Consider the following 17,941-nt stretch of genomic DNA (forward strand, 5'->3'; position numbering starts at 1 on the left):
CTCAGTAGTGGAACGAGTGGATCTTTAGAAGCAACACTAAATGTTCATCAGCTAGTTGTTAACTGTGCCTGTCTGCTATTTGGTGATGAGCAGGTGTGTTTTTACAGCCTTTTCACTGAAAACAGTAAGAGCTGCGGGCTGGACAATCCCCTCTCTGTTCATTTATTGATGATGCGTGTACACATCTCAGATTTTATCGATTACCTTTGTATAAAAATTTCTGCTATGAAAACTCCCCATTTGAATTGAGTTTCTTTCCAGGCTGCAAGATCAACCAGAAACATGCCTGAAAGAAAATACTGAAGTACCTGACATTAAATTCAAAGGAGCGTTTAGCAGGCCCGTGGTAAGTCAGATGAGTTATTTGTATGACTCTACTCATGTCTTGCAGGCAGCTGTAGGAGCTATTCGAAGCACAGAAATAATTCTTCATTAAAATAAATTATACTGCACTTCTTGTTAACATCCCAATTAGTGTCCTTTTGCTGTAAAGTGACTTTGTTTTTTGCAGCTGTACTGTAGATATCATTTTCACAAACAACTTTAAAGATTTCTACTTTTCTCTGGAGACCACCTTTATTGCAAAATCAACTTGTCCCGCTGAGAAGTATCAGTATCTCCGTATTTCAAAAGAAGCTCACACATCTCTCACACACACACACACTAACGCATACAAATGGTCTATTCCCCTGACTATATTACAATATGTGCAGGTGTAATTAGTGAATCTCCCACCACACCTCAAACTCTTTCATTAATCTCACATGAGTGATTAGGCTGCGGCTACGTATGGAACTACAGGAGGTGTGAAACTGGGTGTGAAACTGTTGTCATCTCATATGTTATCGCACTCTGGAGACTGGAAGGATTAAACCACGCAGGCACAGTCCATTGGCAGCTAATCACGTCGCTAATGATAAGTGAAATTTTCAATTGTCTCTCATTACAGTGGCATCACAAGGTCAAGATCTCACACAGATCACAAACAGATAAAAGCAGCGCTGCTGTTGTCCGTCTGAGGAGGTGCTTCTTCAGTCGTTCAAAATGTTTTGTATAAACCCAAAGCCCAGGCTGGATATGAGCCTGAGTGAAGCCTTCTGAATATGACACTTGATGGCTGATTAGAGCAAAACATCAGGGTAGTCTCCAACTGTGATGCTCTGATGAGGAGTGATCTAAAGCGTCTTGTCAGAAGACGTCATGCTGACCACTGTTGCTGTGCCAGACGCTTGTCGCTCAGTGCAGCTCCACATCAGAAATATACAATCTGTTCCCTACAGGCGCTTCAAAAAGAGAGATCTCCATTTAATTAAAAAATAAAACTCCAAATTAGAACAACTGCAATTACTCAGCCTGGGCAGACGTTCAGAAAAGTCGAATGTCTTCAGCCTTTAAGAATAATGATTTGAACAACTGGATAATGATGGTCAAAGCTGTTTATGACTTGGGGAATCTCACCTCTCCATATGTACTGCATGGCAACTTATAATTAATAAGAATAGGAATATTAATATGAATGGATAATGTGATTAAAGTGACATGAATATTATTATCTAATGATGATGCTAGTTTTAATGAAGGTTTGCTTCAGTGTATGTTGCATTTTAAATTTCTGTGTGGTCAAATTCTCACAAGCTAATTACAAACTTGCAAGCACCTTCCACAGGGAGTGGAGGAGCCAGGGCTGCTCAACAGGGGCTTTCAGCTTAGTTTCACCCTGAGGCTCCCTAGCAAGTTAATCCAACCTTGCTTGAGGTTAATTCACCTTCTTATTTGATTCATTTTCCATGAACATGTTTCATGTTAAGCAGACATAGCCACACTCATAATTTAATACAGTATTTCAAAAACCACACAATTTCGTCCGTCTGTATTTTAGCAACCCTGTACCCTACAAATGATGCTTCTGCTAATTTCCTTTGTTTAAATACATCAGTGCAGTCGAATCACCTGAAATTTGAATCCCATTTGACCCACGGCATTTCTGTGTGGAGTTTGCATATTCTGCCTGTGCCTAATTGGGTTTTCTCCAGGTTCTTCTGCTTCCTCCCACAGGTCCAAACACATGCAGGATGGGGTTAGGTTAATTAATCATCCTGGTGGTATGAATTTTAGTGTTTGTGTGTCTCTGTGTGTCAGTCCTGTGATCTGTCCAGGGTGTATCCCGCCTCTCACTCAGTGTCAGCAGGGACTGGCTCCAGCCCCCTGTGACCCTGAACAGAGGATGGATGAATGGGTGGACAGATTGTATGAGAACTGATGAAATATGTTCTGAATGAACATGTTGCAACTGCGCTGATATCTTCATTCAAACATGCATTTTGTTATTATGTAAGGTTATGTAATAATATAAGGTTTTGAGAGGGTTAGTTTGAGATTATTTGATGTTTGTAACAAGAAGTTATTTTTTTGATCTCAACAAACCTAACAATATTTTTTATGTTATCTTTCTGCATCTTTATAGTGCAGTAAATGAACAATGAATTATAGACCAAAACAATGGACTTGCCAAGTAAATCTAGTACTATTAATGAAAACCTATCAACTTGATCTGATATATTTTATACTCAGCAGCCTGCTTTTTAGTTTAAAGGGCTAAAACTGAAGCATTTTAATACTGCAATCATGCCATAAATCCATGAAGTTTATCATTTCAGAAATATTCAAATATTCAATTTAGGCTTTAATATTTGGTGCTATTGAAATGTGAAGCACTCGTCTCAAAGGATGTTTTTTTATAAATGAGACAAACCTAAATATTAGAAACACTATAAAATGCAACTGCCAAAATAACCATAAAATTGAACAAAACCTCACATCAAAACTGTTTCATTATAGTGATGCTTCAGTTGTGTGGGAGTGAATAAGTGTTTGCTGTCATTCATTGTTTGAATATTAAAAATTGTAAGCAATCAAAACAGGAGGGTTGCACTGCGCTCACTACGAAAAAACATGAATCAGGGGATGGGAAATCACAGGAGAATTGAGCCTGATAGTTTCTCCAGGCTGAACTAAACATCTCAATTTCCTCCAGGGGATTGAAGAAGTACTGCAGCAGAGAGCTGTGGCAGATACAATATTTAAACTGAAAGTCAGTGAAAGGAAAAACCATGCTAAGACTTTTTGATTACATATTTTATAGAACACAAATACAAAAGCGCACAAATGCATCTTAACTACTCTAGTGCCTGCTGCTGCCAAACTGCCACACTATTAAAATCATCAGCCACATATGGAGCTGCTGTCCCGCCTGTGGGGAATAGGGTTGTAGAACAGGCCAATGGGATGAAACCGAAGGACCTCACCACTCAGAGGTGATGAATGCTCTGCTGCTTACCGAGCCTCCTGTAGTGCATCCGTGAAAGCAGATGAATGGGGAGGAGAGGCTGATAAATTGGGTCACATGAACGTAGGGTTTCTGGGTAATGCGGTGAAAACGCTGGCAGAGTGCAGTTGGGTGTCAGCACGTGCCTGAAACTGGGACAGAGCTGCTCTAACTTGACTTGATTTCTTTTCTCTGGTTCCTCCTGCGCTTCTGGCATCATTGAAAGTTATGCTTTTTATTGCTCCATTTCTTGAAGTCACTCACTCAAAACATAAGAAACCTCCAAAACAAACAAAACAGTTTTGACACACACGAAACACAAGCTTTGGTTTTTTTATAATGTGGTTAATGATTTTTGTTATTTTTGCTTTATAAAAACTGTTCAAATATTCAAGATTAACATCCATCATGCATTGCATCCTTAATTAACTGAACTGAATGCCTGCCTTAAGGCAAACTCATATCACTGTTATGAGGCTTTTATATTATGAAGACTATAGTGGTTTGTTAAAAAAATATTCCATATTGACATTTGACTTATTGGTTTCTTGTTCACTTCCCAGTCAGTATCACTACCATTACCCTGAACTTGCACCAAAAAATTATTTTAATCTAATTTAGTAGTCGAGTATTTTGGTGAATGTATTTTTTAGCATGTGTTTGTTAAGGTTTATTCCTTGTACAAACTTTGCATCGAAAAGCTGTTAACCATCATAGTTTGATGTTTGATCTTAGATTACAGAAAATGTCTTCAAAGTCTTAAAGTGAAATAAAAAGTGTTTATCTCATGTCCCTGATACTTGTCTCTTAGCTCTATGTCAAATCCCCCATATATGAAAAAAGCCTTTTAGCCACTTGTTTGTGTTTTCACATCTAAAATCCCTTTCTGTTAGCTTCCTCTTAAACTGTTTGATGATTCATCTTGAACTTGAGGGCAAATACGTACAAATGCATCCAATCAAATGCGATTTAGCGTGACCTGTCATGTGTTCTCAACGCTTACTTATTATTTTACCCCTTGAGTTTTAGTAGCTATCTACACATAGCCTTGTCCTGGCTCTGAGGTCTGAGTTATTCATTTTACCACATTCTCCATCTCCTGATCTAACAATCTGAAGATGATGGGGGTGTGGATGCAGGCTGATGACACTCTGTAGCTCTTTCTATGGCCATGTTCTTCAGAGACCCATGATCTCCCAGCAACACCTCTCTTTTAGCAGTCCAATTAAACATCCAAGTGATTTTATCAAATTCCCCACTCAAAAAACTCTTTAACTGATAATCCATTTGCTTGTTTCATTTCACTCAAAATTTCTGTCAACTACAAAATAGCTGTCACCTGCCATTATTGCAGTTCTTTTAAATGTAGATAATCTTAAATAGTTGAATATCATGGGGAACAAATTGCTCAGTGGCAGCCCTAGTACCAAACAGCAGCGCTGATCTTTAAAATAAAAACCAGAGTGTATAATTAACTGATACATATTGTAGACCAACACAGCAAATAACATGTCTCAGGTTTGGGATGTTGATTGCCCTAGTTCTGAGATTTGGTGGTGGGGGTCACAGAGGATGGGGTGAAGGGGTTCTTTACCTTGGCACAAATAAGAAGACAAACTACATTTGAAGGCAGATAGATCATGTCGAAAGCACACGCTGCCTCTTGGCAAGCGAGGTGAAGTCGATATTGAGCTGGGCCTTTCTTACCTCCTAAGATTTACAGTATCTGGAGCTCTACAGACCCATACTTCAGTAGATGGATGAGTATTTCATATGGTGCCAACTGGCGCAACATGAGCTGAGCTGAAGGTCATTGTGACTCATTTCCAGCTCAGAAGCTGGGTGGCTGGAGACAGAGGCGCTAAATCTCTACTACTGACTTGTTTTAAGAGTACAAAGAAGACGGCTCTGTGAAAAGGAGCAGACTACAGCCCTGTGCTGGTACTGTACAGCACTGATGCAACACACATGTACAGAATGCACAGTGCCAAAGACAGTTGAGAGTACAGTAGTAAGGAGTGGGTACAGATTGCTGTAGAACCTCAAGGCATATGGCAGGGCACCCCATGCCTCCCAGCTAATTGAGTCCTAATGAATCATTGGTTTGGCATGCTACATGTCCCTTGTGATGGCTGGTGTCATTGATGCATTGAAGATGCCCAGTCCTCTGGAAGTGAAGAGGGCAGTGACGGCTGCTCCGACTGAGCATGGCAGGAAGGCTGACACTGTTGGCTTCACACTGAACACTTTACTCACTCACCAGATGTTACAGGCCAAAGTACAAGGATTACTAACCACCCAGCTTTGCACAATAGAAATAATTGTGTGATGGGCTGGAAATTCACTGCCCCATTTGATTCCAGTAACGTTTTCTATAGTAATGGGGTCGCTGCTGCACTGTCAACTGAACAGGGTCAGTGCAATAAGGGATGTAACTGTGCATGAAGTCACTGATGCTTGACTGCAGTTTTTGCAAAATTTGCGCATATTTCTACAAATGATTAAACCATGTATGACAAGATAGAAACATTAAATCAGCCTTGGCTGCCAAAATTGACCTTCATTTTTTTTTTATTATTGTTTTGTCTCATTTCAAAATGTAATTCAATAATACTAACCATATAATGCACATTGATGCGGTTTGATACTTTTGTAAACAGAATGATCCCATTGCATAATATCTCAATGTATATTATAGTAGAACTTAATAACTTCATATGTTACAAGATATGAGTGGATATAGAATTGCAATTACTGGACTCATTACAAAGTGAAAAACGTAGTCTAATATGTAAGATAATATCCAGTATTTAGTTGGAACCTAATTGTATTTTAGAAATATGAGCCTATTTCCTGTTGTCCACCAAATATATTAAAAAGAAAATGTTCATTTACACATTTTCCAACAATAAAGATTGTGTTTCTTTGCAGGATGACTTGCTGAGAGTCAAATGAGAAGATCAACATCTTAATCAGAGCATTTAGCTTAATCTGAAGCTGGTGCCAGCAGCTGGTTAGCTTAGGTCAGTAGACAGACTAAAAACAACTGGAACTAGATAGCCTGGCTCTGTCCAAAGATTAAAAAAAAAAAAAAAACAAGTACACATCAGTGGCTCTAAAGTCTCAGTAATTAACATGGTACATCACATTTTCTTAAGTTATGGTTTCTACATTGGTTATGTTGTGCCAGAATATTTCCTATTCAAGACCAGTTTTAAAAGCTTCCAGCAATGAAGTCACTAATCCCAGCAAACTCAAATTTTTTGCTTAAAGTAGGTTTTTGCAAAAAGTGTTTCCCAAAACATCAAACTATTTTTTTTAAATGTCCCACAGGAGAGACCTATAATAAGTCCTATTCCGTAGCTATCACGTCTTGTAGTTTGAGTCTTTGCTCCTAACACATTTAGCTGTCACAACTCTCCCTTTGCACTTTCAACTACAGAGGCACCTGTCAAGTTGATTACACCCCCAGTGGAGCATGTGCATCATTCAGCATCCTTCAATGCATCACTATCTGAGCCATCTCCCCTTTTTGTTCAGCTGAGGCAACCGAGATCACCTCTGCCTGCCTCTGCCAGGGGCCACATCTTCATTAATGAATAAAGTAGATCTGATAAGGCCACCAGCAAAATGAAACCTCAAACACAATGTTGCAAGCTCATTAAATCAAATTATATAAAAGATTTAGGACACTCCATGATCCTGCGTGTAGTGTCAGTGTAACCCTTGTTCGTTAGATGCATTATCGCACAGCACTTCTGAAACCTTAAGGGAGTTCAAGTTGAGGTAATGCCACGGCAATATAAAGACAAAGAACAAATGTGAAACACAGCAGGCTTTCAGAAAGACAAAAGACGAGAAGCAACACTATGGCAAATGGACGAGACAACCCCAAGGAATTTATAGGAGTGCAAAACAAGCAGCTAAAAATATTGTCTCTGCGGTTTTTTAACTGTGCTGAATTGAAAAGGCAGTATCCAAATCACTTTTGATATTTTACAATAATTGCAAAAGGGGGAAGCATGGTGGCTATAATCGGATAAGATATAGCTCCCACACCCACTCACTGCTTTTGCTGTTGGGAGCTAAATTAAGTGTCTTGATTCTACTCTGAGACCCAACAAAGAAGTCCTCACTGGAGAAGTTAATGCTCTCTAGTGTTTTGTTCAGCTCCATCTTAAGCCCCACAATTCACACAGTGCTCCAGAGAACTGCCTTGGGATGACAACTGGTAACTGTACTCTGTTTGTGTGTGTGTGCAACACATGTGTCCTACAATTGAGCCAGCAACTGCAGCTTAGGATCTGTTTCAGAACATCCTCTGTAAGGAGATTACTAAAGGCAGTTTGGCCGACTGAAGGAAGTTGCGACTGAAGTTTGGCACCAATGTCACAGTGCTAATGCTGACCTCTGTTTATATCGCGCCAAGACACAATACAACTTGTGATCACTGGAGGCAACTGGATGTAGGTAGGCCACAGTTTTTCAGCAGCAGCTTGTTTTATCATTGCTTGTTCATTTTATACTGCATTTACAGTGCAATAGCCGATACCATTACCAATACCACCATACACATGTAGGCCTGCTCTTACATGAGCGCCGAAGCAGAAAACACAGGACATCATGACAGACATATGGTCCAGTAATGAACTGTGCATTTGAACTGGTAAAACTGGCTCATGTTTGCTTTTACCCACAGGGAAACTGTCTTTTGAGGGGTTAAAACCCATGGAAAATGCATGAAAGAAAGGGGTTAAACGCTAGACTAGCAGCCTCTCATAAAGATTACTAAAGAAATTGTTCAGGATAAGCCTTTTACAGGTACATGTATTTTGCAAAGCATAAGTCTTATTTTTTTCACTTTTATTAAGAAAACAAGACTCAAGATGAAATGACCCCTAAATGATAATATTTAGATGCAGATTGGCTGCTGGTATCATCCAGGTGTATTTTATGACAAAATATTGATCATTAGCACTTCCAGCAAACAACATTTAATTAGGAAAATCCCAAGATTGGCGCAACTGCACTCCATGACGTAGTTTAAACGCCCCCGCGCCTGGACGCTTCTATGATGAAAGGACAGTTTTCTCCTCACAGTGACACACAAACTACAACAAGACCAGAGGACGCATTTTCAGGCCTATAGACACTGGTTTGGGGCAGACTTTGGCTCAGCACTGCCTGTCAGACCGGTGCCTCTGCGCAGCGCTGTGCGCTCCCATCCAAGCATCCATCCACAGGTACTCAGCCCTCAGTGCAGCCTGCTGAGCATTTACTAACGCTTTCTGCACAGAAATCAATACGTTTACCAGCATATGCGTCGTTATTCACTCATTCACTTAACATCATAGCGGGCTAACCAGCAGTCGTTTGAAGATGACTTACTGCTGTTGCAGCAGGACATCTCTTCATTTGAATATCTGGGGAGGGAGGGGGTACAGACGTGGTGGAAAAAAAAGCTTTAAACGTTCCCTGATAATTTCAGTTTATGCGCATTTCATGTAGCAGTATAATATATATGTGCAGCTCTTACATCGAAGTCATTGCCAAACGAAATTTCCATTTCCAGTTTGTGCGCAATTCAATTTGGGACAGCAGGTTATTTGACAGGAGACCGGCGTTTGCGCTTTATAGGACTCCACATTCAAATCCACCAAAACAAAATCGATGATCTTACTCAGAGACTCATTTCTGATATTATTTCATTTGAGTATACATATGCGACTGGCTCTGTCCAAGTCATCCATAGCAGACTGTTCCGCAACCCATTTTCATTCAGTGGCCATCCTATCCATAAATCTTGACATGTCGCTGAGGTGCCTTGCATCTTTAAACAGCTCCATAGTTTCACAGTTTTAAAAGACTCCCGTTAATAGAGAAGCTCAGAACTGAGATGTCACTCACCTTTTCTCAGCGAATGCTTTTCTGGAGTGTCCCATTTATGCGTTTAATCCACATCTGTGTCCCCTTCATTTGAGCGCTCTATTTTCCCCACAGCGAGAGTGAGAGAGAGGGAGAGAGAGAGAGAGGGAGAGAGAGAGAGAGGGAGAGAGGGAGAGAGCGTGTTTAAGAAAATCCATTTGTTAATTCCATTAGCCGGACACACAAGGTAAAATCACATTGCTTTAGCTTTTTACATGTTCAGATCTCTTCCATAATTTTAAGATCCCGTCAAGCTCTGTCTTCTTTTTTTTTTTCTTCTTCTTCTCTCCGGCACTGAAGTTGCCTGGTTACCCCTGTTTCTCATTCAAGGAGGCTGAAGCGCTGCGTACAGCGGCCAATCATAGCGGCAGCCGGAGAGATTAACTATTTCTTGGCTCCACTATTCCAGTTTCAGGCTAAAATGAGGAGAGTGGGCGGGGAAACTGGGCCCCCGGTGACAGAAAAAAATTAAAATGCACAGAGAATAATGTAGAGAGAGGGGGATCCGTTAGAGGCAGAATGTGCGGTGGAGGGGCGGGGGGCGTATAGGGGATTAAACATTTTCGAAAAATAAAGGACTGGGAGAGGAGGAGGGCTCAGTTGCCTCTTCTCACAACAACAAAGATGTAAGTGAATGATATTGCAGGATTTTATTCAAACTGCAGCGGAGCGATGTTTCTTCTTCACGGGACAATTGGTCTTTAAGGAGCACAGATCCTTCTCATTTCTGAAATCCCCAAAAAGCAATCCATCAGGATAATTGATCACCCCCCCCCCCATTTTAACCAGCCATCCGTCAAGCCAAAGCACTCCCCCTTCTCCCTCTTCTTCCCTCACCCCCTGTCCCACTCCATTCCTCTCATCATAGCTTGTATTGATTTCAATTTCCCTCTGCAGCCCGGGTGAAAGGTGTAGGGGAGTGAGCCAGCTTCAATCACTGGTACATGGCACTTGGGGGGTATAATGACCCCCCACCTTCATGCTCGGCTCATGAGGGGTCTACTACATCCAGGTCAAGGACCCCAGCACACACACACCTACACATGACGGCCTTGGCCTTTGTGAGCAGCTGCAGCCTGCGAAGCGGGTGCTGCGCAGAAGTGTTGGTGTATTATGGGGGAACGGTTGGGGGTCCTGACAGTGAGACAACAAGCTTTTCAAAGAAACTGCACCCAGTAGGGGTGGGTGGGATTGGAAGGTGACCCATGTGTGGGAGTATGAAACTGTCTGAGCCTGATCATGGAGAAATCCTGCAGCATGCCAGTAAATAAAAGTCAGTGTGAAATATGTTTTATTACATCTTATAGGTCAATCTTCTTGTTTTTTAAAGCACTTTAAAGCATTTTCTACATTTTGCATGGCAGTGGAAAAATGTGTCAGTCATGGTTGAATCATGCTTGAGTCCAAAAGGACTTCACATGTGATCAAAAAGTTTTTCATGTCATTTTTTCTTGTTTTGCACCCACTGGGTGTGATTGATGGATCACTGGCTTTACTCCATCCCACAGATTACAAATGAAAACAACAGTGTTGGGGCTCTCCCTGCCCCCATCACAGGCCCAGAGCTGTGTGTTTATGTGGGTGTACAGTTGTGCAACACCCACACCCACACACACACACACACACACACACACACACACACGCACACACACTTTGCACTCGCACATACACTTAGCACTTGATTGACATGTAGCTCTTGGCTTGAGCACAGCTTAATCCCGCTGCTTTCACAGATGGACTCAGTCCTCCTCTTTTTGTCTGGTGTCACCAGCAGCGATAGTGGTGTGTTATACATCCACACACACACACACACACACACACACACACACACACACACACTGCTGTACAGTGCCATGTACTTTTGTTTACAGGGGAGCGAGGCTGCTGTGTTCGTTCAAATCCCTCCTGTAACCCACCCTCACTTCAGAGGCCAGCCCTGCTCACGTGCACACAAGCGTACACAGGCATTTACTCTTTGGTCATTAAAAAAACAAAGGTCAGTGTCAGCAGTGGAATCAGGCAGCTGGCTCCTGTGAGGCGAGTTAATCTTCATCTCAAGGCACACAGACGAAAAAGAAGCCTTGCAGATGAAATGCTTCATGAGTTACACATGAACACACCACTCTTGTGCCACTTTGTTCCTCCATCCAGTCATCCATCTTCACAGTAATAGTTTGTTGTCGTTCAGTCTCTCAGCTCTTCATAGGTTGCTTTGGTGTATTATTACCATGAATCATAAAGGGAAAGATTAGACCCCCCCCCCCCTCCGCTAATCGTATTCAACTTCTGCAAAGGATTTGATTCCCATGTAGATGGAGCTGTGTTGATAACAGCGAGGAACTGCCCTGGAGAAATGAGGCAGAGTGATAAGATAAGGCAAGCAGATCCCCATCCAGACAAAAAAGACAAAGGGGAGAGTCGTCACCCCACATGGCGGTTAATCTTCATTCAGTCCAGAGATTAGCGGAGTCAAAATTCTCATCGCAACACCCAGCAAATGATTAGTCGTCTCCCAGAGGAGAGATGGTTAACTGGTGGCCCCCATGCAGAACTGTGGAGGGAACAGTGATCAATAACTAGTTTCTGGTTACAATGACAGATATGACATGGCAGAAAACATGCTTATATCACACACACACACATACAAAGATGTTGATGTGCCAGTGGTTCCTGCCCTTCCTGTTGACCACTGATTAGGCCATTCAGTCATTCAGCCATGCACAAGAAAACAGGCACAGAAGGAGAGAGGGCAGTGTGTTCGGGCTACTCTGAGTTCTATGCTAATTAACTGCTTTAATTAAGTTTAATCATATTATTGTAGCAGTGCCTGAGTGATTAGTATTCAGAGAGGCATGGCAGGAGAAGCCTGACACCAATAAATGACATGTGACCTTTGACCCTGACCGCTCCAGCTGCTGAAAAGTTCCTGTCCGTTTATCAGGCTCACCCCAGGTCTCTTCATTTCCTATAGCATGGCTAATCATAATGTACTCAGACACAGCAGGTGGGGAACACAGCCGGACCACCTGTGGTATACCCATTTTCTATATTAATAAGGGATCAACTGATTATGTGTAAGGTGAATGGGGGTATGCACAATGACAGACTCCATACTGCCATACTTTCTAGCTTCAGGGCTCCCAGTGGTGCTGTACTAAAACTAAATGGTGAGTTACAATGCAAATTTGGCAAACAATAGATCTTTAGTCTATCTCAAGCAGAGTTTTATAGCCTGATTAGTTTTTGGTCCATGTTTCAGTTGAAGCAGTGGTCAACAGTGATTGGCTGTGGTGACAGCTGAAGGATGAACACTGCCCACTGTGACAGACCCATCGAAGCTCAGCTCATACCTAATAATAGAGATGGAAATGCTGAATGACACCAACAGCATCTTTCAGTTATTGTTTTGGTTTTTCAACTTCAACTGTTTACTGCTTCACCACCCTCATTATCATGTCCAGATGCCGCAGGCAGCTGTTTCCCACAGAAAAGCTCTGATACACACTGTACACTATTGGCCTAGCCCCAAATGTCAGACAGACACAGTGAGTGGCTAACTGGTGAAAATAGGGGAGCATTTACCAGCTAAAGAGCCAGATAGTTCACCCTGAAGTCGGTGAATAAAACAAAAAGAGCTAAGAGGAGACTTACATTCATCACGGAGAACACAAGCACGACTCCAACTGAATGCTAATGTTGCTCTGTGTCTGCTGGATGTGTAAAAAGGCAGCTGTATCTACGTTACCTGTTTACATCAATATGTTTACAGATTGTTCCACTGGTTCTGAGTGTCAAAAAAAATCAGCCATCCCTGCTTTAAGCAACTTTCCACCTTGAAGGAGTAGATGTGTGTGCCCCTTCTTTTTCCCACTCAGCTGTCACTTAATCAGATGTCTACCTTGAAACATTAGGCATGTAGTGAGCTAGAACAGCTACTGAATGAGCAGGGGATTATTGTAAGGCATATATTCAGCAGGGTGTTGAAATGTCTCTGTCTTACTGTGCCACATATTTAGCTTTGTTGTGCTTTTGCATCTTAATGCTGTCTTTTATTGTTGTGTCATGTCTGACTCTGAAACCCAATACGCCTGTTCATTAATCTCATGCAGTCACACCAGCTGTCTTTTCAAGGTCACGAAGGTCTGGAGAAAATCTTGCTTATAAAACGTGATATTATCTGTGTACTCTCTGTGTCCTCCAACTAACCTTGGATTTCTTCAATGTGCCCGGATTGCATAATGCGCCTGAATGGCAAACTGTAGTTGAATTTAAAAACATCAACAGTTGAACTGGGAGGAAATTCGAGGATTTTTGTGCAGCGCTGTTGCCTTCAACAAAATCAGGGAGAGCATCTCAAACCACACGGCTGAACCACATGCATATAAAATGGTAACTACCTTCAAACTAGGCAAAATTCTGGCTGCGTACAGGTTAAAATCATCCAAAGTACAGCATGGAATCACTCATCAGTCTGACTACAGCATGAAGGACACACATAGCTGACACTCATGTTGTGAGAGCTTATCAGCTGCTGATATTAAATTACAAAAATAGGAAATAAAGCAGATGGACGCTGACAGGTGCCAGTCTGCATTTCCGAGGGAGAAGGAAATGGTTTTATACCCATCTGCTGAATTCTTAATTAAAAGCAGTAACACTATGTGGTTACATTGCATCTGTACACTATTAGGATACAGGATAGTTTACAGATTTTGTATGCTAGTTATTTGGGGTCTAAACATCTTGATTATTATTTTTTGCTGTAGAAGCTTGGCAAAGACGCATTTGTTGTTTTAGATCCTCAATTCATGGCACTGCAGACATGCATACTTCCAATATATTAAATTATTAGACAGCATTGTTTGTGCTGCTTTAATAGCCATAGATTCATAAACTATGCTACATTATATGCACAGTTCATATAAAACTCATTTATCTGGGGAACTGTTCAGTAGGTTATGTAAGTAGAACTGCTGAACAAGTGAAAAACAGTGAGATGGCTCTCTCTTTGACCAATGAACAACCCTGAGGACATAGTTGCTTCTTCAGGGTGCCATGGAAACGCACAACAGCTCGCTCATGTCCAGTTTGTCAAAGAGGTCCTTTATTTTAGTGAGTGCACTGGGTATTTAGAAATCCCAGCACACTTGTTGGTTTTTTTATAGTTGTAAGGACAACATGTATTTCCTACCTCCTTAACCATCACAACTAAATTAACTAAAACCAAGTCTTCACCCTCAAACAGCCAAAATGTCCTCAGAGTGATAGTTTTTAACTAAAATCTGTCCACACAACCATAGGAAGACAAGAACACAAACACACAAACACACACACACACACACACACACACACACACAACACAGAAATAACTACGTATTGTATGCACTCTTTCCACCCACACATCACTGTGATCAAACTGTCACAGGGGCCCGATGACAAAGACATTGTGACAGTATGTGATTTATTGTGTCAGAAAAGAAAGTAAAAGAGGGTAATTGAGGGGTAAGTGGAGGAAACAAAGTTTGCAGGTGCCAGTGTAACTTTGCCTGCTATCACAGAGTATGATGAATTCATTCATGGGTGGGTGATGCTTCCAAGTCAAGGACAAACACCATATAATTACCCCATAAATTTAGGAAGTGATTAATTCTAAATTCCAGCTATTTAATTAAAATATGCAAATAGCCATTGCTGTAACATGTGACACACTTAGCAGAGTCACAAAGTTTGACAAAGAGTTCAGTCACCCCCAACACACACACATACACATGTTGTTTTTCCATCACTTTAGGGGACATTCCTGAAGACCTACCACTGCAACTGTATCCACTACTTGTCTACCTCTACATTCTTAACCTAACCCTAAATTTAAGCCAAGTTGTTACTCTCAAATTTAATGATTCATGTTTATGGACATGTTCTATGCCCCCGTATAGATGTCAAGTCCCCACAATACGAGTGTATAGCCCCCCTCCCAAATACACACACACACACACTCACACTCATATACTGCATCTGTCTCCATTTCACATTTCTGCCAGTGCACATCACTGATTTACTGAGCACATTTGGGTCCAATGATGGTGACTCAACCAAGCTGACTCCTTCAAAGCAGAAGAAAAGTTGGAGCGCCATTACAGATATAATTGGATTTCATTTCCACCATGTGAGAGGACAAAAAGACTTGTCACCACCCTAGAGAAAATGGAGCCAATATACAGTCGTATTTACTGCACTACATAGAGAGGGTGAGTTTGTGTATGCGTATAGATGTGAGGCAGTGAGGACATACTGAAGGCAGAAAACACAGGACACGAGGGAACCACAGCTCCAACTGTGCAACTCCACTTTCAAAAATAAGCCTTACAAATTTTGTGTCATGTTTGTCATCGCTGCACAGGAAAAATGTCCATTGTGACAAGACCTTCAGTCTATGGAGCCGTAGGGACTGACAAAAAAGACTTAAAGATCTAAGTAGCTGGCCAATTCAAATGTATTAGGGGTAATATCTGATTTCATTTAGATGTAACATCCTGGTGACCTGTCCAGGGTGTACCCCTGCCTTTCACCCAAAGAGAGCTGGGATAGGCTCCAGCAGATCCCTGTGACCCTAAATAGGGATAAGATAGATAATGGATGGATGGATATTTATGCATTGAGCTAAATATTCTGATTTTTTTGACTTGCCAACAGGTTGTCATTAGCAGTCCAGCTCTGATTTGTGGGTTACTTGTTTCCAATGCAAATCACCACAGTCAACTATCTTGACATTAATGCTGAAATCTTCTGCCATATTTTAAGCCATATTTTTGAAACAGGTAAACAAGCTGTGTAAACAAGTCAAATTTTGTCATTTCATTTCCATATGCTTTTGCTTTTTTAAAGGAAAACAAGATGGGAAGACTCAATCTCAGATAAGTGATGAGCTGAGATGGGCATGCTTTGCAGCTGGGCACCCAGATGGAGCTCATCTTTTAGGTGCATGACAGAAAAGTGGAGCTCTGCACAGGGAGTCAAAGCGAAAAAGGAAGGAGTGGGGCACATTTGATTTTCCAAATGCCTTCAGACCCCTCCTTCACAGCCCTGACAGGCACACCTACATATGCATCTTTGATTCCTCACACTCCTGTGCACATGCAGACAGATGGATGCAGCTGTTGCACACCTCTCTGTGTCTGAGTGACATATATATTTAACCACCCACACGTACTATACATGACACACAAGCACGCAATAAGCAAATTGAGGCACACTAACACACTGCCAGGCTTTCCACTCACAGTTCCACGTGTGCAGGGTTGCCCCAAGCTGTTCAATGGAGATCTGGGGATTTTAACTGGAGCAGGGTCCTGATTGGAGGCTTTGATCGTCATGCAGGAGAGGTCACCAAGATGTTGACTATGGGTAATTTAGAAGCTGCAGGCTGCTTTGGACAAACACTCACTACTACAGAGCTTGAGTCTCTGACATCTGGAGTCTGGGTATCGCTCTCCTCCCCCCGTATCATCTCCATCCTAAATGTGCCAACCTATTGTTTAGAGAGTTTTTATCTGGCAGAATATAAAGCTTGACAATACACAGAAATGATAATAAGGCTCCTTCTCTGATATTTTGAGGCTCTGACCCAGTTTTGATTTGTTCCATGGGGGGTGTTACTGAGATACATTTCTTCAGAACACAACTCCAAATCCTAATAAACAGTGAATCTGCTGTATAATTACACCAGAAACCTTCTCAGCACAAACAAGTGATGTTTGACAAAGGATAGCTGGCCAGCCAAGAGTGATATCTGTAGCTTATTTGCAGTGCAGGTGTATGTGGGGAATCAGGCAAATTAAGAGAGATGCTACATGCGTATGTTTGAAGGAGGAGGGGAAAAACACAGATCTAGGGTAAGCAGTGAGTAACTGCAGGAGAGACAATGGTGAAGACAAAGTAAAATGAAAAATGGATATAGACAGAGGCAGATGGAGGTTTGAATATTCAGCTAACTAATATCCCTCCACATTTACTGTAGCGTGACGGGTGATTGTGGCCATAACCTGCTGGATAAAGAATGAGGCCGATATGTAATGGTGTAGGAGAAGAACTCAAATGTCAGTTGGTAACATCAGCCAGTTATATTAATCACAGTCGGGGGACTCCTTAAGACTCCAACATCCTTGGGGAGGAGTGTCATAAAAAATAAGGCAGTAAAGAGAACCGTGTAGCAATGCAGCATGAAAAATGCCCTCCATCTGCAGTGACTCAGCCAGTGAATCCAAGGTAAAGAGGAATATGTTTGCCCTCTCTCTTTCTCCTCTCATCTCTGTACTGTCTCTCTCTGTCTGTCTCTTCGTCTCGCCCTCCACACATACTTCAGTTCATAGACTTGTCTTTGCACACACACGGACACACACATATGTACACGTATGTTGGCTCTGAAAATAGGAGAAAACATGTAAGGAGAGACACTTCCTATAGCACATTACCAAGGCCCACTTACACTCATCTGGTCCAGTGTGCTTATGAATTCAGTCATTACCCTCAAACAGACATATGAATTCATATATGCTTGCTCAAACAATCACCACTGTCTTTTCTTTTCTAAATCAAACAGCAGATGCAGGCGTTTTCTTCTTCCCTCCCCTCCAGTTGCCTAATCTGTTAATTCTACATTCCCTGGGTGAGACAGACAATACAGACGATGGC

The 17,941-nt window shown here is 41.7% G+C and overlaps 1 protein-coding gene across 1 annotated transcript in view; it reads right to left on the reverse strand.

The window, feature by feature from the left end:
• c8b (complement component 8, beta polypeptide) overlaps positions 1-17,413 on the reverse strand; it is a 55,974-nt gene extending 38,561 nt beyond the window's left edge. The window contains exons 1-2 of the mRNA XM_033325644.1: positions 16,531-17,413; positions 9,233-9,310 (exon numbers count right to left, since the gene is read on the reverse strand). The gene's annotated coding sequence lies outside the window, so the exon portion shown is untranslated. The remainder of the gene's footprint in view (positions 1-9,232; positions 9,311-16,530) is intronic.
• Between the last annotated feature and the right edge of the window lie 528 nt (positions 17,414-17,941).

This window comes from Mastacembelus armatus, chromosome 17 (genome assembly GCF_900324485.2).
Source record: "Mastacembelus armatus chromosome 17, fMasArm1.2, whole genome shotgun sequence".
Taxonomy (NCBI): domain Eukaryota; kingdom Metazoa; phylum Chordata; class Actinopteri; order Synbranchiformes; family Mastacembelidae; genus Mastacembelus; species Mastacembelus armatus.